The sequence below is a fragment of the Lepidothrix coronata genome, unplaced genomic scaffold (assembly GCF_001604755.1).
Source record: "Lepidothrix coronata isolate B3197 unplaced genomic scaffold, Lepidothrix_coronata-1.0 Scaffold179, whole genome shotgun sequence".
Lineage (NCBI taxonomy): Eukaryota > Metazoa > Chordata > Aves > Passeriformes > Pipridae > Lepidothrix > Lepidothrix coronata.
The window spans coordinates 305,420-312,491 of record NW_016690359.1 but is presented as its reverse complement, the minus strand read 5'-3'; the positions used below and the strand labels follow the sequence as shown (position 1 = coordinate 312,491).

The window sequence follows — 7,072 nt, the reverse complement described above, 5'->3', positions numbered from 1 at the left end:
GCTCCACGTGTCCCTTGGGGGGAATACAGCCAGAACTTTGCAAAATTTCACTGTTTATCTGTTTTTAGGGGATGTTGCAAGCCTCCTTCTATCCCACTGAGGCTTTCCAGACCGGCTCCAGAATCGGGATTGCAGCAGGAACAGGACACAGATGGTCCCCTGGAACCAGGAGAAAAGAGGCAAGTGATGCAAAAGGCGGCGGCCCCACGTAACCCTTGCGAGGGAGCCAGGGCCTGTCCCCGTGGAACAATAGCAGGAAGCTGTCCCTGGGCTGGCTGTGGCCTGGGCCTCCCAACCCAGGAGCTGGGGATGGAAAAGCCTGGCAAGGGAGAAGCAGAGAACTTCTGAGGACAAAGGGTTTCACTCCTGCTTGTGATCCTCACAGCGAAACGAAAGGGAAAAATTTAAAGCCTGGAAATTCAGCTGGTTTTGGAGGTAAACACATGGTTGGAAAAGTCAAATGAAGCTGATCCCTCTTCCTCTCCAAGGAGATGGAACATTGGAAAAGCCTGTGGAGTGAGCAACCAGTACCTGGACTAGTGGCAGAAAACACTCATTTATATATTCGTATATAATTATTCATAAATATATATATTCAGATTTATATATTCACATGCGTGTGCCTGTGCCTATAGAGATGTTGGGTCGCTTTTAATGCAAATATAAAGAAAACCCCACCACATCTTATATGGCTCCAGGATGCAGGATTTAAAAAAATAACCATCTCCACGTGCTGCTGCAAGAGCTGCACTCAAACAGGCACTGCTGGTGCCAGGGAGTCAGAGGTGCTCACAACAGGCAGGATAATGGGATCTCACCGGGTCCTGTTCCCTTGGAAGTAACTGCACTGTTATCAGGAGATGCAGGATATGAGGCTCTGACACTGCTCTGATTCATCCACTGGAATAAAGCAGACATTTGATGGCATCTGCATTGCTGACTCAATCCCCTATCTCCCGTGCCGATCTTGTTGGTGCTGGGAGAAGGGATTTGATCTTGTTGGTGCTGGGAGAAGGGATTTGGAGGGAAAAGCCGCGGCTCCGCTCCTCGCCTCGGGGCCTCGCCGGTGAAAAACAGGTAAATGAAAATAAATGCGTTCCTGCCTCCATCCCACATCCACCAGGGCAAGGCTTTCAGCTGGTTTTCTCCACCCTAACTTGGCAAAGCAACTTAAAGGGAGAAAAAAAGAAATTCCAACTGCTCGGCTTTCGGAATATATTTGAAATTAAAAGAAAGTCAACCTTGCCCTGTCTTCTCCTGGCACTTTATTCCCAGCCAGCCTCGGGAGAAAGCTGGAAGACAAACATTTTCTTGTTGAGGCTCATTCTACCTCCAAGCAGTTGTTTCCAAAGTCTGAATTTATTTATTTTACTGAGTTTCAGCTCTGGCACACCTCACTTTCTTCCTTTTGGGGAATAAACAAGAAGAGCAGCAGCCCAGCAAGTAATGAAACAGATTCTCCTCCAACTCCACAAGTACAGGGAATAATTTGGGTTGGAAGGGACCTGAAAGATCCTCTCGTTCCAACCCCCTGATGTGGCCAAGGATACCTTTCACTAGACCAGGTTGCTCCAAGCCCCACAGAGCAGATCCTGGTTGCTCCAACGTGGCCTTGTGTGGGTCTTTATCCCCGTGGCATGACCCAGGTTGGGTGATCTGTGTTGGACAAAGGCAATATGGGACAGGACTGTCTATGCCCCGTGTCCCTCCTGGTATTTCATTCCCTGAGGGTGCCAACAGGACCTCAGGGTGGGTCACACCAAGTGGAGACACCGCGCAAGAGCGAGAGCTTTCCCCTCGCGCATCCTCCCAGCCTGGCTCCCTGGAGCCCGCACAGCTCACAAACACAATGTCCACGCCGGCTCGGGAACCTCTGGGATGAGCCAGGAGAGGAACATCCCCACAGGCTGGTGAGGCAGCCGAGGCCACGCCAAGCCCCAGCTCCCAACCTCCCGCCCGGGCTGTGGCAGCGGCCCCACCAAAACCAGGACCTGGAAGAGCCAGAGGGGTTACAGCAAACAAGAACAGGCCTGGGGTTGGCAGGCTCAGTGCCCAGTGCCAGGACTGAGCCTCCTTTCCAGGGAAGTCGTGTCTCATCAAGCCTTGACTGAGCCAAGACTGTCCCAGTCTTGCCAAAGGCTCTTCCCTTTAATAACATGAGCTCACCTCTTCCCTCCACCGTGGCACTTCCCCGCTGGGTTCCCTCCCCTCTGAGACCCCACCTCTCTGCCAAACATGGTTAGAACTGATCTAGGGATGGACAACAAGGAGCATCTCCTTAATCCTCCCATTTTTGGGGAGCTGCCTCCAACTATGCCACCGACGTGCCCAGGTGTGCCCAGACCTTCAGGTGAACCAAGCAGCAAACCCTCCCCGGGCCTCACTGCATTCACATTCAGAGCTCCACTGAATTTCCCCCATCCCAGTTCGTCTCCACTGTTTAATTAATCACAAACAGGAATTCAGGGCCGGGAGGCTGTTCCAGGACAGTGGCAGTACACAGCCATTAAATTAAATATAAACACCTCATCTATTCTTAACACCAGGTTTGATCTTTGCTGTTTTCTTCTCCTTTTTTTCCAAGGTGATTTGCAATTTCTTTGGTTGCATTTTGGGAAGGGGAGGGCTGACTTACTGCATAATCTCATTTTTGATCTATTATTAAATGCCTGCTTGCTTTTTTTCTCTTTTTATTTTTTTTCCCCCCCCTCACCCTTTCTCTAGGAAGCCTCAGCAGGAATTACAGCTGGAAAGAAAGGTGAACTGTGAAATGAAAGCTGCCAAAGGAAAGAACTGCTTGAAAATTTTCAGACTTTTGGCCGTAAGAAATCTCGGATTCACAAACCAGGGCCAGGACTTAGCAAAAGGACCCCAGAGCACGAGGTCAGCAGCACTCAGAGCATCCAGGAACATCTCTTTTTTTTTTCACCATTTTCATACAAAATATGACCCCCACAGGGAGTTACTCAAACCTGTAGAACTCAGCCAGGTACAGAGCACTGCAAGGTGCAAATCCAGTGCTCCCTGTAGCAGCCTCTGGAGGTGGATCCCTTTTGTTCCCAGTGGGTCAGGACTGCTGGGTGATTTTCATCAATGATTACTGCCTTATTAACTAATAAACCCACTCTTTAACCGTCAGGAATGCAACCCAGGGAGAGTCCCAGCCACCAACGCTATTTTTGGGGAAAAGAGTAGGTTTTTAAGTGCCTTTGTTTTTGAAGAACAGCCCACGCAAGCAGCTGGAGGTTTTGCAGCAGAACTGGGCAAGTTCAGGCCCGTTTTGGAGGAAAAAGCATCCCCAGGCCACGTTCCGTGGCAAACCCTCTGGTTTTTCCAGGGGAATGCAGAAAGGGCAGGGAGACAGCACACAGCCCAGAGAGCAGCTGGGCAAAGTGCCACCATCTCCTTCTGCAACTGGACATCCCAATACCACTCCTCTGGGAAAATCCAGCTGGTGTTTGGGAAAGAAATCCAAAAAAAAAAAGTGGCACATCTGGAAAGAGCCATCCCTGGGTGGGAGCAGTCAGCAGATGTGTGCATCACATGCAAGCCACCAGTGCCCACCACTCCTCCATCACTTGGAGGGTCACCAGGACCCTGTCCTGGTCCTGCCACAAGGATCAGAAAACCTCCTGTTTGACCATTTCCAGGCAGCTCCTCCCAGGATCCACCAGAAACCAACTACAGGTATAATAAAGACAATTATGGACTGGAAACACTTTTCTCCTTTCCAGAGAAACAGAAGAGATGGAGGAAGCAAAGTGAACCTTCAATTCCAACTCACCCAACAACCACAAAATGGTTTTTGGGATCCCCAGTGACCAAATCACAGCTGCCACAGGAACTGATGTCGGTGACACGGGAGCAGAGGTTCTCTCACCTCCCTATTTTTGCTGGATACGACTGACTCAAGTTTCTGGGCACGAAACAACTTGTAAAGAGCCTGTTCCCAGAGCTGGATGTCTGCTAAAAACCCCAGAGCTGGATGTCACCGTGACACGAGGGGTGTATGTGCCACCTCCTTCCTCCACCTCCAGCCTGAATCCCATCCTGCCTTCCCTTAAACTCAGCAAAGAAGAGCCAAATCCAAGCAACTGTCTACATTTGGCATTATCTGCTGTGAAATGTCAAACTTTTCAGCAGGAATTCCAACATTTCCATCCTCCCTCCTCCCAAAAGCACGAAGACTGGTACAAAGAAGCCAAAAATGTACTGGAGATGAGAAAGCATCACCTCCACCGGCCACAAATGGACTGGAGCTGGAGGGCCCTCTCAAAGGACCCAGCAAAGGGTCTTGATGGGGAAAAACCCACCTGGGTTTCTCCACTGCCTCATGTCACCTCAGAGTTTGCTTCCCATGCATCTATTCATATGGAAATGCGAGGGCACGAGTGGTTTAAAAACCCCCTCTGAGTGCTGGAAATATTGTAATGGATGGAACCTGCTCAGCGTGTCAGAATCTTCCCTCCCTCCCGATGTAACAACATTTCACAGGCACTTGAGACGCTGGCACCTACGTTTCATCTGTTTTCTCAGGAGAAGATGGAATAATTTAACAAATCACACTGATTTTCAGTCTCAGCTGTAGATTCTGCGCCTGCAGCGCCGCAGCGAAGAAGCCACAGGTTCTCCAGGCCCATTCCTATGGGATCAGCAGGCTCACACCCCCCTCAGCAGAGCACATCAGGGCACCACACATCACTTCATTTTGATCTTTCCTTATTTTTTTCCCTACCGATACCCCACTTTCCCCACTCCTGGTCTTTGCCATCTGCCTGGATGGCACTGGGCCGCATCTCCTGCATCCCTGAGACCACACAGGCTCTTCCAGCAAGGAGAAAGCTCCTGCTCGAGGTTTCTTCACAGGCAATTGGGAACATTTACGGCTCCATATAAATTATAAGTGCCAGTCACCTCACCCCTCAGTCCTGCTCTGGAAAAGCACATTCCCACTATCACCGGGACACATCTGAGCTCCAGCTCCCAGACCCGGCCAGGTCTGCAGCAGTGGGGATGGGCAGAGAGATATCTCAGCACCTTTTGTTTTCAACACCCCTCCCAGGGACAAAAAGAACAGAGTTTTCCCTCCTTTGCAGCATCCTTTACCCCTCCCCGAGCCCAGCAGCTCTGGCCACACATTCCTGGCAGAGCTCGCTGCTCCGGCTGCCGCAGGTCAGCCATGCTCCCTCTTCCCACGGCTGCAGCATCTCCCGGCAAAAGAAACCCTGCAAACCCCCTTCCCGCAGCAGCCCCGGGGGAGAGACGCCCAAAGGAAGAGCTCGGGGGAAGGCAGAGCACCGAGCGGCCCCCGCAGGGAGCCAGGTTTGCAGAAAGGAGCAGAAGTTTCTTCTGCTCGGCCCCCGAGACGCGTTTGAAGGTGAAGGTTGGACGTGGAAACATCTGGGAGCCCAGACTGCCCAGAGCAGAGCGGAACACAAAGAAGCCCAGCCCAGCATGATGAAATACAAGTTTATTTGCTTTAGCCCGGGGCCAACTTCCCTCCCTGGCCCAGGAAAATGTCTTTAATGCTGCTCTGTCTGGGGGGCTTTTCTGCCAAAACAGGCTTTTAACCAGCTGACCGACCAAAACACAACGCGAGGGAGACGGTGAGTCCTGAGCACCCCCCAGATCTATGACACGAAGGGGGGACCTGAGCACGGAGCTGAGACCGGAGCATCCTGACTTCTCCAAGTGCTTTTGCTCTCCCTGCTGTCTCCTGGTTCACATCCCAGGACTAGGAGTGAACGCAGCCATCGCCAAACCACGGAGAGGGATCCCTACACCGGGGATCCCGAGATGCCTCTCTAAGGGCGAGCCAAACCCACTCCTCTGCTTTTGGGGGCCACTCACCTCCTCTCTGACCATTCCAGGCTCTCCCTCCCAGCAGGGATTTCTCCTCGCGGCACAGGAAACCTTTCACAGCCGCCAATTCTCCTCGCATCCCCCCATGGCCCAAATTGCCAAACTCGAAAGCAACTTCCAGCGGGGGCAGAGGAGCCCCCGCCCGCCGCTCAAACGCCGCCGTCACATTAAACCTAATTTATGTTGCACCATCCCGGCGCTGCGGGAGACGAGCCAGTGCCACCCCCGGGGGCCACCGGCACGACTTTCCCCCAAACTTTAGGGATCTGGGCGAAATCCCAACCACCGAGCCGCCAGCTCAGCCAGGGGTCATCCCACGGAAAAAAATCCCCCAGCCCCGGGGACACCCCCAGGCTCAGGGACACCCCCAGCCCCGAGGGCACCTCGGGATAGGGAGGGATAGGGATAGGGAGGGATAGGGATAGGGAGGGATAGGGATAGGGATAGGGAGGGGACAGGGGATAGGGAGTGATGGGTCCCCTCCAAGCCGGACCCATCCCGAGAGGGGCTGTTGCTGCTCCCCGGGTGAGTCCGGGGCACCCCTCCCGTGTCGTGGGGAAGGGGGAAGCGGTTATAAAGTGAAATAACACAAATCACTTAGATATAATACTAAAACATAAGAAATACAAGATACATAAGAAATACAAGAAAAACGAGATACAAGAAAATAATTTTTTTTAAAAAATGAAAATAAAATAAAATAACGTAGCATAAAATGAAATTAAATCATATATTCCCCCCCCTCCCCCCCTTCCAAAGCATCCAGCCCCCTTACCTGGCGGGGCTGCGCTGCCCCGGGAGCCCCCTCGGCGCTGTCTCTGCGGCCGCAGCCCGGCGTGCGGAGCCCGCGGAGCCCCCGGCCCGGCTCGCTGCATTCTGGGAAGCGGCTCCCAAAAATGGGGGCGAAGTGCCCTCTGCTGGCATCGCCTGCCTGGGGCTCCCTGCGGTGGGAAGGGGATGGGGGGGGTCACTGGGGTGTGGGGCTGGTTTGGGGTTCTGATGGGGTATATATACATATACATATATACATATATATATATATAAAAATATATATAAAATATATATGTATATGTGTATATGTATATATATATGTATGTATATATATATAAAAATATATATGTATGTGTGTATATGTATATATATGTATGTATATATATGTATATATATATGTATATATATGTATGTATATATATGTATATATATATGTATA

At 51.5% G+C, this 7,072-nt stretch overlaps 1 protein-coding gene across 2 annotated transcripts in view; it reads right to left on the bottom strand.

Moving 5' to 3' along the window:
• EXTL3 (exostosin like glycosyltransferase 3) overlaps window positions 1–6,656 on the bottom strand; it is a 136,693-nt gene extending 130,037 nt beyond the window's left edge. Inside the window, exon 1 of one of the 2 annotated variants that reach the window (XM_017830467.1) lies at window positions 6,638–6,656. The gene's annotated coding sequence lies outside the window, so the exon portion shown is untranslated. Of the gene's footprint in view, window positions 1–5,850; window positions 5,870–6,637 lie in introns of those variants that run through there. The other variant, XM_017830465.1, reaches the window with a different exon arrangement.
• Between the last annotated feature and the right edge of the window lie 416 nt (window positions 6,657–7,072).